The following is a 13,189-nucleotide window of genomic DNA, read 5'->3' as shown; positions in this document are numbered from 1 at the left end:
GATTGAAGAAGCTTCTACCTCCACGAGTCAAGAAAAATCAAATGGAGGAGAATCAAGATCGGATCAAGAGGAAGCTTCTACTTCCGGATCCAAAGGGAAAGATGCCACCCCTACAAGCAAAGGTATAAATATTTCAATTAAAAATAAAAATCATATAATATGTTTTGAGTGTAGGGAAAGTGGGCACTACAAGAGCAAGTGTCCCAATTTGGCCAAGAAGAAGGGCCAAGTGGCACAAAAGAGCAAGGAGAAGCCCAAGGAGACCACCCCCGGGACAAAGAAGAGCAAGGAGCACCTTGTGTGCTTCTTGTGTCAACAAAAAGGGCATTACCGAAGTCAATGTTCTAAGAGGAAGAAGGTGGTCAAGGCTCATGGAGGAGGCACTAGTCAAGGGGGAGCCTCCAAGGTAAAGAAGAAGGTAACATTTATTGAGCCTACTCCTTTACATTATGGTAAAAAGCATAATAGTTCAAATTTTTATCATTTTAATGCGATTTACCATAAGAATAGGAAGCATGAGGGCTTTAAGGAAAAGCATGTGGCCCTACATGCCAAAACTACTACACCTAAGGCTAGGAATGTAGGTAAAAGTCTAGGCAAGAACTCTAAGGATTGTAGCTACAAGCCTAGAAACAAAAATGCTCATGGACTTAATGGAAAACCAAAAACTAAGGACTTAGTGATGGAAAATCAAGTCTTGAGGTCAAGACTTGATAAAATGGAAAAGACCCTAAGAAGGATGGAAAATATCCTATTAGGGAAAAATGAGCATAGCCTAGGTCTAGGAGCACAAAAGTCATCCAATGGCCATAGAGGTTTGGGATACAAACCAAAAGCTAAAAAGGATGTGCCTAGTTATCATAGGGTTCCATATAGTTATGGAACGAACCCTAAGTCTAGAGGTCAAGTCAAGGATACAAGGGAAGATATCCCTAGAAGTATCTTTGCAACCAAAGTGACTAAGACTTCTAAGAAATCTAAGAAAGTCACTAACAAGGTCACAAGGGAGGCTATCCCTAGAGTTGACCTAGAAAAGGTGACCAAGGCTTCTAAGAAGCCCAACAAGGTCACTAGGAAGGTATCTAGGGAAGTTATCCCTAGTGAATACCTAGAGCATCCAAGGAGCACCAATAGGTGTTGGGTTCCTAGGAGCATCTTCTCTATCCCATAAATGGGTTAGAGAGTGTCAACTCCGATTAGAAGGGTAGTTAACCCAACTTTGAGGAAATTGACACTCAAGGAGCATTTTCAAGGTTTTTGTTAACCTTTGAAAATGGAATGGAATTATTGTTTACTCCTTGAAAGAGTAAAATGTGCCAAACATTGAGAAGTATTGATTTTAATCTAAATTGGCACAAATTGAAAAATATAAGAAATACCAAGTTGGGATTTTGGTATTTTCTTAGTGCTACTCTTGTGGAAAAATGGAATATGCCAACATTTGAGGAATATGCTTAATTTTAATTGGCATAAATTAATCAAGGGAATTAGAAATGCAAACTTAGGCTTTGGCATTTTCTTGAAGCACTTTAGGGCAATCTAGGTTTAAGTTGTAAGGTTGGCTAAGACTTTAAGGATACTTAGATAGTTAATCTAGGTATATTTTATTTATGTTAACTCTTGCCATGATTGTTTGCCCATCATATGCCATGACATAATGTCTAGTTTTGCATTCATGTTTTATTATGAAAAACTCAAAAATACCATGTCATGACATACATACATCATGTAGTTATAGGAAATTTTCTTCTGAAAATTATTTCCTTTTGATGTATGCCATAACATTATCATGCATCAGTTTAACTCCTTATAATTAAGGACAAATGGCATTTAACAACACTTATTAACAAATGACATCCTAGGTGGATGTCTAATATCTCTAAAAATGCCTAGATAGATATGCATGATCTCTAGATTAGGGCAAAACCAAAATCTACATCTCACAAAGACCATAAGGTGACTTGTATGTGTTTTAGTGCACATTATATACAAGTGAGATGTTAGGATGATGAACAAAGCTCAAGATGTTGATTTAGTGCATTCCTTTGAGTTTTAAATTCATCAAAACACATAGTTATGTGTTTTCCCATCATTGGGAAAGCTAATGTACAAGTCATGTGCATTATGCCCAAGGAACATGATGGGATATTGGTTTTGAAAATGTTTTCAAAATGATTTTGGAAAACCTTGGTGAAGGCTATCTTTTGATAGTAATCACCATTGAATAGTTAGACACAAACTTGAAGAAAACACTAAAGTTTTTGCAAGTTTTCAAGTTTGTGTCAATCGTTGAAAATATGAAGTATTTTCATAGAAAACTATTTTTCCGTGATAGTAAACGCCCTAAATAATGTCTACACGAAATTTCATAATTTTTGGATTTTTGTAGAATTTTCTAGGGGTTTCTGAAGTTGACTGAAATGGAATTTCAGCAACTATCAGAGCTCCAATCGATCCATGGATCGATTGGAGTTCCTGAATCGATCCATGGATCGATTCAAACGACAATTCCCGCGAGCAGAAGCTCGCTGGATCGATCAGCCGATCGATCCAGGGAGTCTGAATCGATTCAGAAAGGTTCAATCGATTGGAACCCAACTTCAATCGATCCAAGTTGCTGGTTTTGGCTGGGAAGGCCTGAATTCAGCATCTTTGAACCTATTTTAGTCTAAGTAACCATTCCAAACCCCAAAAATATATTTGTATACATAAAAAGGGTGTTTTCGTGTGGAAAACAAGGATGGATTGGTTAAGGAAGGCTAAGTTGAAGTTTAGGTTGAGGTGTGTTTCACATTTTGAATATTTGAACCTCAAAACTTCTAAATTTGGGTTTCCTAATGTTTTAGGGATTCCAAGTCATTGTTGGTGCAATGACAGAAGTTACCACCATGTCTTTAGGGGGAGGGACTCTTTAAAGACATGAAAATTATTTTTCATGAACCTTGGAAGGTGGTTAACCTTCTGTTGTGAACTTGCTCAAGGTTGAGTATTTAAACTTGAAATGGGGAGAAATGGGGAGTGGATATCCTCATTATTTCAAGTGGACACTCAAGTGGTTGAAAATGCTCAAGGTTGGGTATTTGTCAACATTGAGGGAGAAGTTAAGGTGATAATGACGGGTATGGGATCTCATTATCGGGTGATCACAATGAGTGAAGTTGTGATCATGATGAGCAACTCTTCAGGGGGAGAGTCTTCAACAAATGGATTTGTTGGAAGTGTGCCCAGAATTGAAGCATAGGTTGATGTGTGTCCAACGATGGGTTGATGTGTGCCAATAGGGGGAGAATGTATGGTTAAGTTTAGGCCTTCATTACCTATGGGAAGGCCATAGGGGGAGAATGAAAGGACTCATGAAAGGGAGTAAGTTAGGCTTTCATTACCTAGAGGGAGTTTGCCTTCTTAGGGGGAGAATGAAGAGCTTAACTTATGCTTTCATTACCTAGTGGCATGAAGAAGGAGGCTATGGGATTAGCCTAACTTACATATGGGATTGTAAGTGTTATTGTGGTATTGTCAAACATCAAAAAGGGGGAGATTGTTGGTGCAATATCCCTCAGGTCAAGGTTAACCTGGTTAACCAAGCTGAGTCTTGGTTTGGGTTTAGATGTTTGACAATAAGATACTGATTGAAGGAGAGTCAAGTAGGTCAAGGTTGACCAGATACTTAACCGAGAAGTCCTGACTGGGATGTCAGGCAGAAGGAAAATCCTGGTGAGTGAAGCTAGGTGGAAGCCATGGTGAGTGAAGCCAGGCAGAAGGAAAATCCTGGTGAGTGAAGCCAGGTGAAAGTCCTAGTGAGTGAAGCTAGGCAGAATGAAAGTCCTGGTGAGTGAAGCCAGGCAGAAGGAAAATCCTGGTGAGTGAAGCCAGGTGAAAGTCCTAGTGAGTGAAGCTAGGCAGTATGAAAGTCCTGGTGAGTGAAGCCAGGCAGATGAAAAACCCTAGTGAGTGAAGCTAGGTGGAAGCCATGGTGAGTGAAGCCAGGCAAGGGAAAATCCAGATGGATCAAGGATTGATCGGACATCTGGTGTTGAGAAGTCCAAGTAGGTCAAAGGATTGACTGGATACTTGGCACGAGGAAATCCAGATGGGTCAAAGGGATTGACCAGACATCTGGTAGAAGTCCTAGTAGGTCAAGGAAGTGACCGGATACTTGGCACGACGAGAAAAGTCCAAGTGGGTCAAAGGGATTGACCGGACACTTGGTGGGAAGTCCTGGCAGGTCAAGGGAGTGACTAGATGCTAGGCATGACATACCAACAGGTCAAGGTTGACCGGATGTTGGTTTGGGAGGTTTGGGACTTGGTTTTGGACAAAAATCAAGTGCTGGATCGATCAGTGGATCGATCGATTCTGATCGATCGGTGGATCGATCGAGACGTCCCAATGAGAGCCTCCGGATCGATCCGTGGATCGATCCGGAGGTCCCAATCGATCGGTGGATCGATTGGGGCTGCTTCGCGCGATAAGCGTTGGATCGATCCGTGGATCGATCCAGGCGCCGATAGGCGCTGGATCGATCCATGGATCGATCCAAAGCCTCCCGATCGATTGGGAACATTGAATCGATCGGGATCCGACCGTTGGCATCGATAAAGGCCACAGGCGTGTGATTCCCGGTATCTCTTCTCCGATTCACTCCAGATTTCTCGCCAGCTCCTCCACAGCACTCACAAAGCTCAGATCGCCAGTTCTTGAAGAATCTTGGAAGTTTTCCAAGTCAAGAGGCGGATCAAAGCCAAGAAGAGAAGCTAGGGTTAGGGTTTATACTCATTGTAAGCTTGTAAGCTTGTATTTCTTGTATCCTTTCCCTCTCTTCTTGCATTGAGTCTTGTAGGGCTTCTCCGCCCTTGGTAGTTACCATAAAGGAGAGTTTTATTTAGTGGAGGGTGTGTGTGTTGGTGTGGATCCTTGGATTAGTCACCTCTTGTGAGGTGGATACCAAGTAAAACCAACCGTGTTAGCGTTGTGTGTTTGTTTCTGTATTTTCTGCTGCACATCTTTGAAGGAACAAGCAACGCCGAGCAACGAGCGAACGCGACGAGCTATTCACCCCCCCTCTAGCTACTTTTGGTCCTAACAGTGTGTACAGATACATGTAACTGGCGATGTGCTCGACAATAATGGAACAGACTATCGCACAGCATGCAATCATGCGAGATGATGCATGACACTAAACATGGCAATATCCTGGACAACATAGCAATATCCATATATAAATATAAAATGTGTACCATAGGACAATAAACCAAATCTAAGGTACACAGATCAGATAAGGTATCAAAAACCTAGATCCTGAACACCATAAACACATGATCATGTCACTACCCCAACAAGCATGTATAACCAAGTAGGTACTATCATGAAGTGCATAATAAGTAAACGAAACAAGCATGTAACAGGTATCGGGTAGTGACCAACCGAAGCAAAGACGAGCATAATCATTACTAAAGGTTATAATCTACTAAACATATCAACATGACATTATCAAAGATAAGTCAAGGTACCCGCCTCAAATAGCAGGTCCAATCCAATCAAATCCAATGTCGAGATGCTCGTCTCGAATCAGAGTCCTGTAATACATGACATACAGATTTAGCTAATTACATATAAATTAATTAGCTAAATCAAATCCTCAAACCTATTTAGGATAATCATAATCGAATACGACTATTGATTAACCTCCTATTTATCAACCTACTACAACATGTATAACCATCTAAAATAATCAAATCCAACCATGATCAACATCTAAGATCAAAACCTGCATTTAACTAATCAATCACACTAATCATGTATCAACTAGTAATCCAATTTATCCCTAATTCCATACCTCAATTCACAGCCAAAATGATTGCTGCCAATAATCCTAACCAGGGCGAGGTGGAGTCATTGCCTAACAGGTCAACCCTTCCAAATCAGCACCTAGAACAATCCAAATGTCTAATTCACAGTGAGTACATCCTCAACCATGCTAGACCAAATTAAGGCTCACCTCGTGGTCTGATCACCATACTAACTACCGACAACTTCACACCAGACCGAGGCTGAGATCCAGCGCTAGTCTTGAAGCTAGATTGGCGACTTCTTTCGCTTGGCCACAGATCAGCTCGTGAAGGGAAGAGTGGCATAGAGGCAAGGCAGGTTTGGCGGCCGACACAGAGGAGACTGCCGAAAATAGAGGGATGAAGTAAGCTCACGATCGGTAGTGGCACGCAGAAGAAGCACTAGGGCTCCCCTCTCTCAGTTCGGGTGGACGACAGTGGAAGAAGGCAAGATCTGCGCTGGCAGAATGGAAGAGACTATATCTGCACCGGCGACACCGAGCAAAGGAGATGAGGGTCGATGTCGAGCAGAGGAAATCGCGGTCAGTGCTAGGGCAGAGGGATGCAAAGTAGTGGCCGTCGGAGATAGATTGGACTGTGGACGTCGGCTTCAGGCTAGGGCACGGCGTCGGTATGGGCACGCGACGAAGAGGAAGAGGAAAGAAGAAGGAGATACAACCCTCGGCCACGGCTTAAATTTCGAGGGGGAAGGAAGCCGTCGCGACGCCAGTTGGGAAGGGCAGTTAGGGCACGTGTGAGGGGCCGGGAGGAGAAGAGAAGGCGCGGGGGAGGGAGAGGGAAACGACGACGGGAAGAAAGGAAAAGAGAAAAAGAAAGAATATAAAAAAAAATTCAACTTTTTCTCATTTAAATGGGGTACTCTAAACAGGCTTTTCCGGGCTCCATTTTTATCCCCGTAACTTGAGCCATACGAGCTCCGAAAAAATCGAGAAAAATTTCTAAAAATTCTGGAAAATTCCCTTATCATTATTCACCATTTTTTCGGTATTTTACATAACAAGCCCTCCTGAAGTAGAACATTGATGTTAAACTTCATCCCGACCAATGTGTTGGCATCTGTCGTAAACATGGAGTTCGCTCGGAAGTCCCCAGGTTCGGGTAGTGGTGGTAGGCCCATCAACCATCCGATCGGGAAGGTGGGGGGTTGGTGGTTAATAAAGATATAATGGGACTTCCAACCCTTATTAGAGGAAGACATCTTATGAAAGAAAGTGACCTTTCGGGCTTGATAGATAAAAACTCCCTGGTTAGATTTTTAATAGAAGTAATGGAAGATACGGGGGGCTGAGGGGGGTGCGATGCAGTCGACAAAGGATCACAACCCCACAAAGCATTCGGATGGAGTTAGGAGCTAACTGTTGAAGGGAAATCTAAAATTAACGAGAAACTTCTGAGAAGAAATGGTGGATAGGAAAGCGAAGACTGCACAGAAAGTGATCTTTGAATAGGGCAAGGAAACCTAGAGGAGGTAGATGAGGGCGGTTGAGACCATTGAGGATGATGATTCTATGATCTTTAGGGACTTCGAAGGTCAATCTAATCTAGTCCAAATCGACACCATTGATGTTGGAGCGGTGGAAGTGTCCTAGAGGGTGGGGACATGTAGGGGAACCTCTTGGGCCATGGCGAACAAAGAGTAAGAAAAAGAAAAAAAGCACAACCCTTGAAGTCCATGAAGACGCTAGAATTTCGTTATGTTTAAATTTTTCTTGTATAAAAATTGTACAAGTATAGAACTTTTTCTAACAACCCACATGTTTGATCAGACATGTATTTGATCAATCAAGCAAGTTCTTAACTGATCAAAGCACACCTTGATCGAAGCACAAGATCGCTGACCTATTGTGTTGCTATTCAGGATCCATACAAAGAAAACTAAATTAATTACGCAGCGGAATTAAAGAACTAGTTGTACCTTTCCTTTCTAGCCAAAGACTTCTTGATTTTCTGTTGTATTCCTCTCTTCTTCTTGGACGTCGTGTGAGTGACGATCTACCAAGACAAAACCACCCTTCTTCTCTTCTTTGTTTCCAAACCGTCGACCACCAAAAGGAGATCTAGGATGGGGCACCTCTTCCTCTTCTTCCTCTCCTTCAAGCCGCCGGCCACAAGGAGGTTTCTAAGCAAGGGGCGCCGCCTCCTCCTCTCCCTCACTTCCGCCGGCCCTAGCAATGGGTGGAAGAGAATTGTGTAAAAGTTAGGTTTAGGGGCTGCCACCTACTCCCTTTTATAACCCTTGCCATCGGCTACAAAGAAAGAAAGAATTAACAGAATTCTGTTTAGAAAAATCTTTTTTTTTTTAACCAAATTCTATTGGGGTGGATGCGAGGCTTTATATAGAGGCTACAACATGGACTTAGAGGAGGAATTGGTTTAGGCCTCCTGACGGGCTTGGGCTTTCTGTGTTCGGCCTGAATACCCAACTCAAGTCCATCAATAATAAACCATACCACTAAAGGGTTATTATTTAACTACCACACCAATCCCATATTATAATATGAGCTCCTTCTTATCATGAGTACGTTAATCTCCCTATGTTTAAGATATCGTATGTCCGTTAATTAAATGAGTTACTGACAACTCAATTAATTAACATCTAATTCCAAGAGTAGTACCACTCAACTTTATTATCATGCCGGACTAAGTCCACCTGTAGAGTTTACATGATAATCCTTATGAGCTCCTCAAGGGGATATTATCAGCCTAAATAATTATGACACAGATTTCTTCTATGATCAACAACACACCATACAAATAGTATCATCTTCTAACTCATCGGACCTATTGATTTAACGAATAAATCTCACCCATTGATAAGTTAAAGAAATAAATACTAAGTATACATGTTTGTTATTATATAGGGATTAAGAGGATGCACATCCATAATAACAGAGGTTCTGTTCTTTTATGTAGTCAGTATAAATCGAACAACCTCAAACGGTCATGCTCAATACACACATAGTGTACTAGTGTAATTTTATAGTTAAGATAAACTAATACTAAATTACACTACAACCGTTCTAATGGTTTGTCCCAATCCATCTTGGTTGTGAGCTACTATTTATAATTTATAAGGAACCGATAACATAATCTTCTGTGTGGCACCACACACTATGTTATCTATAATATAAATTAAATGGACAACTACATTAACATATAAATATAAAATGCATACATTTGACCAAAGTAATTCTCATTTCAAAATAGATATTCATACAAAAGCTAGGCTTATAGTATACATCCCAACAATCTCCCACTTATACTAAAAGACTATGCTGTCATACATCTGATTCTCATCCCCTCAACATGCCTATCAAAAACTCTCACCTAAAGGGCTTTAGTGAAAGGATCTGTTAGGTTATCTGCTGATGTAATCTTGACGACAACAACTTCTCTTCATTTTACTATATCTCGTATCAGATGATACTTGTGCTCAATGTGTTTACTTGCCTTATGGGCTCGTGGTTCCATCGAGTTTGCTACTGCACCACCGTTATCACAATAAATAGTGATAACTTTGTTAGGATGTATACTATAAGCCTAACTTTTGTATGAACGAACATCTGTTTTGAAATATTTTGAAATGAGAATAACTTTGGTCAAATGTTTGTATTTTATATTTATATATATGTCAATGCAGTTGTCCATTTAATTTATATTATAGATAACATGGTGTGTGGTGTTATACAGAAGATCATGTTATCGATTCCTTATAAATTATAAATAGTAGCTCACAACTAAGATGGACTGGGACAAACCATTGGAATAGTTATAGTATAATCTGGTATTAGTCTGTCTTGAATATAAAATTACACTAGTACACTATGTGTGTATTGAGCAAGACCGTTTGAGGTTGTTCGATTTATACTGACTACATAAAAAAACAGAACCTCTGTTATTATGGATGTGCGTCCTCTTAATCCCTATATAATAACAAGCACGTATACTTAGTATTTATTTTTTTAACTTATTAATGGGTGAGATTTATTCGTTAAATCAATAGACTCGATGAGTTGGGAGATGATACTATTTATATGGTGTGTTGTTGATTATAGAAGGAATCTGTGTCTTAATTATTTAGGCTGATGATGCCCCATTGAGAACTTATAAGGATTATTATGTAAACCCTGCAGGTGGACTTAGTCCGACATGATAATAAAGTTGAGTGGTACTACTATTAGAATTAGATGTTAATTAATTGAGTTGCCAGTAACTATTTAATTAATGGACATACGATATCTTAAACACGGGGATATTAACACACTCATGATAAGAAGAAGCCCATATTGTAATATGAGATTAGTGCAGCAGTTCAATAATAACCCTTTAGTGGTATGAGTTATTATTAATGGACTTGGGTTGAGTGTTCGGTCTGAACATAGAAAGCCCAAGCCCATCAGGAGGCCTAAACCAATTCCTTCTCTAGGTCCCTGTTGTAGCATCTATATAAAGCCTCGCATCCACCCATCCATAACTTGGTTTGGTCTAACTGAGTTTGGTTTAACTTGGTTTGGTTTAACTTGGTTTGGTTTAACTTAACTTGGTTTGGTTTAAGTTAACTTGGTTTGGTTTAACTTGGTTATGGAAAGAGAAAGATTTTTTTCTAAACAGAATCCAGTTATAGAAAGAGAGATTTTTTCTAAATAGAATTCTGTTAATTTTCTTTCTTTGTAACCGACGGCAAGCCTATAAAAAGGAGTAGGTGGTGGCTCCTAAAACCTAATTTTCTAATTCTCCACAATCCTCTTCTCTCCTTGTGGTCAGTGCCCCTCTTCCCTTGCTAGGGCCAACGCCCCTCCTCACCTTGCTAGGGTCGCCCCCCTTTCTCTCCTTGCTTAGGGCTGGCACCCCCTTTCCTCTCTTAGCTAGGGTCGACGCCCCTTTCCTAGCAATCCATTGGTGGTCGGCGGCTTGAAGAAGAGGAAGAAGATTAGAAGGTGCCCTATCCTAGATCTTCCTATTGTAGCCGGTAGTTTGGAAATCGAGAAGAGAAGGAGGGTGTTGTTGTCTTGGTAGATCGTCGCCCACACGACATCTAAGAAAAGAAGAGGAATACGACAGAAGATCAAGAGGTCTTTAGCTACAAAGAAAAGGTACAACTAGTTCTTTAATTTCACTGCGCAATTGATTTGGTTTTCTTTGTATCAATTTTGAATACCAGCACAAGAGGCTAGTGATCTTGTACTTTGATCAAGGTGTGCTTTGATCAATCAAGAACTTGCTTGATTGATCAAACACATGTTTGATCGAACAAGCGGGTTGCTAGGAAAAGTTATGTTCTTGTACAATTTTTTTTTTTATAGGGAAATTTAAACAGAACGGAATTCCAGCACCTTTAAGTGGTATCAGAGCGAGGTTTCTGGTTCTGTGTGATTGGTTTTCGGTTAAATTATGCACCACTCATATACAAGTTTAGACAGGATAATAGTAGGATGTGCAAGAAAGAATAATTCTGTGGTTGCAGGCATCCTAGATCCAACTATTATGGCTTTTTGTGTTTGTGTGTGATTTGAACCCTTGGACATGTCAAGGTTGTTTTGTGTGTATGATTGTAATAATTAAATACAGTCGGTCGCTGTATTATTATTATTTTTACATTCTGTTTGATTTAGATTACATGTAAATTTCTTTGTGGAATATAGGATCGATAAATGTAATTTTTTTTTGTCGCGGTTTGTATCCTTGCTATGCGTGGTGCTATTTTGAGGATCAGAGGCGAGGCGAAAAAGGAAGCAAGATAGACACGACGGCTTGATCAATTGGCGGCATATTGGAGTACAACATTGGATGATGCCATAATAGTTGAAAATTTTATTTTCATATTTATTACCTTTATATGTTGTTTTTATGTGCTGTGATGTGTGTGCTGTGATGTGCGTGCATGATTAAAATTCCTCAATTTAAATAACTAAGTGGGAGAGGGATTATTTAAATAAATTTCACGGACTCCATTACTGGTTTGTAAGTGATGCATTCAAACTTGTATGTTGGCTTTAAGTGCCTTCCTCTATATCGGATGCATTTGTTTGCGGATCACTAGATCAAACTTCCTCTATGGATGGTTATAGGAAATTATTTAAGTATGTGTGATCTTCTCCATCCGAAGGGGCACAATTCTAATTAATGAACTAAGTATCAAGTAATAGTATACACTTAGGCGCATTTAATAGTATCATCCCTATCAGAGTCACTGCTATTATTTGTGTAATCGAAGATGAACCAACTATTAATTTTATTTATCATAAAGTTAGGTTGATAAGATAATAAAATTAATGGGTAAAACCTCCTCTTACAAATGTTTAAATTAGTATATGTCCACATTATCGTGGCATACAAAATTCACGGTGTTTTGAGGTGTTGGTGAATTTAAATGATATTATTTGAGGAATCAATATTATTTTAAATTCTAAAGTTTTGACCAAATATTTTATTTTGTGATTTTCAGGATTTCAAAATAGCTTCCATACCCTTTGCTGTTATTTTAAAAGAAAACAAACTTACTGGTCTAAATTATATTGATTGGAAACGAAACTTAGACATTGTCTTTAACTGCTGAAGAATACAAGTTCGTACTTCTTGAGGTTTGTCCTAGCATGCCTGATAAGGATTCTAGTGAAGAGGAGATAAAGAGACATAGGAAATGAATCAAGGCAGATGAGATGACGCGCTGTTACATTTTGGCTTCTATGATAAATGTGTTGCAGCATCAGCATCAAGCCCTACCCACTGCCTATGACATGATGCTCAATCTCAAGAAACTCTTCGGATACCAGAATCGGGCTGCCAGGCAGGAGAACAATAAAGATGTATGTTATTCATTAGTTGTTGAAACGTATTTAGCGGTGTTATCTACCGTTACCTGGTGTGTAGATACGGGAGCCACTGATTATGTCTGCAATTCATTGCAAGGGTTCCAAGAAACCCGATGACTACATGAAGGGGAAATCGCCGTTTACATAGGCAATGCTACGAGAATAGCGACTGTTGTAGTGGAAGATGTTTATTTATCTTTTAATAGGAATAAAACTTTGATTTTGAGAAATTTTCTTTACGTACCATGTTTTAGAAAGAATTTGATTTCAGTTTCTAAATTATTTATGGATGGATATTATGTTTTTTTTATGACAAAGTGGTTGTCAAGAAAAATAGGATGGTTTTTTGTTCTGGTGCGTTGGTTGATAATTTGTATACTCTTAGTCCAATAACTTCCACGATGCAACAAATGGAAATTAATAACACATCTTCTAATTCTAATAAGAGAAAGCAACCTTCGAAAATGAACCAAACATATCTTTGACATCTAAGTTTGGGTCATATTAACTTGAGCAGGATTCAAAGGT

Source organism: Zingiber officinale, chromosome 4A (assembly GCF_018446385.1).
Source record: "Zingiber officinale cultivar Zhangliang chromosome 4A, Zo_v1.1, whole genome shotgun sequence".
NCBI classification, from domain to species: domain Eukaryota; kingdom Viridiplantae; phylum Streptophyta; class Magnoliopsida; order Zingiberales; family Zingiberaceae; genus Zingiber; species Zingiber officinale.
Note: the sequence above shows the minus strand (reverse complement) of the source record.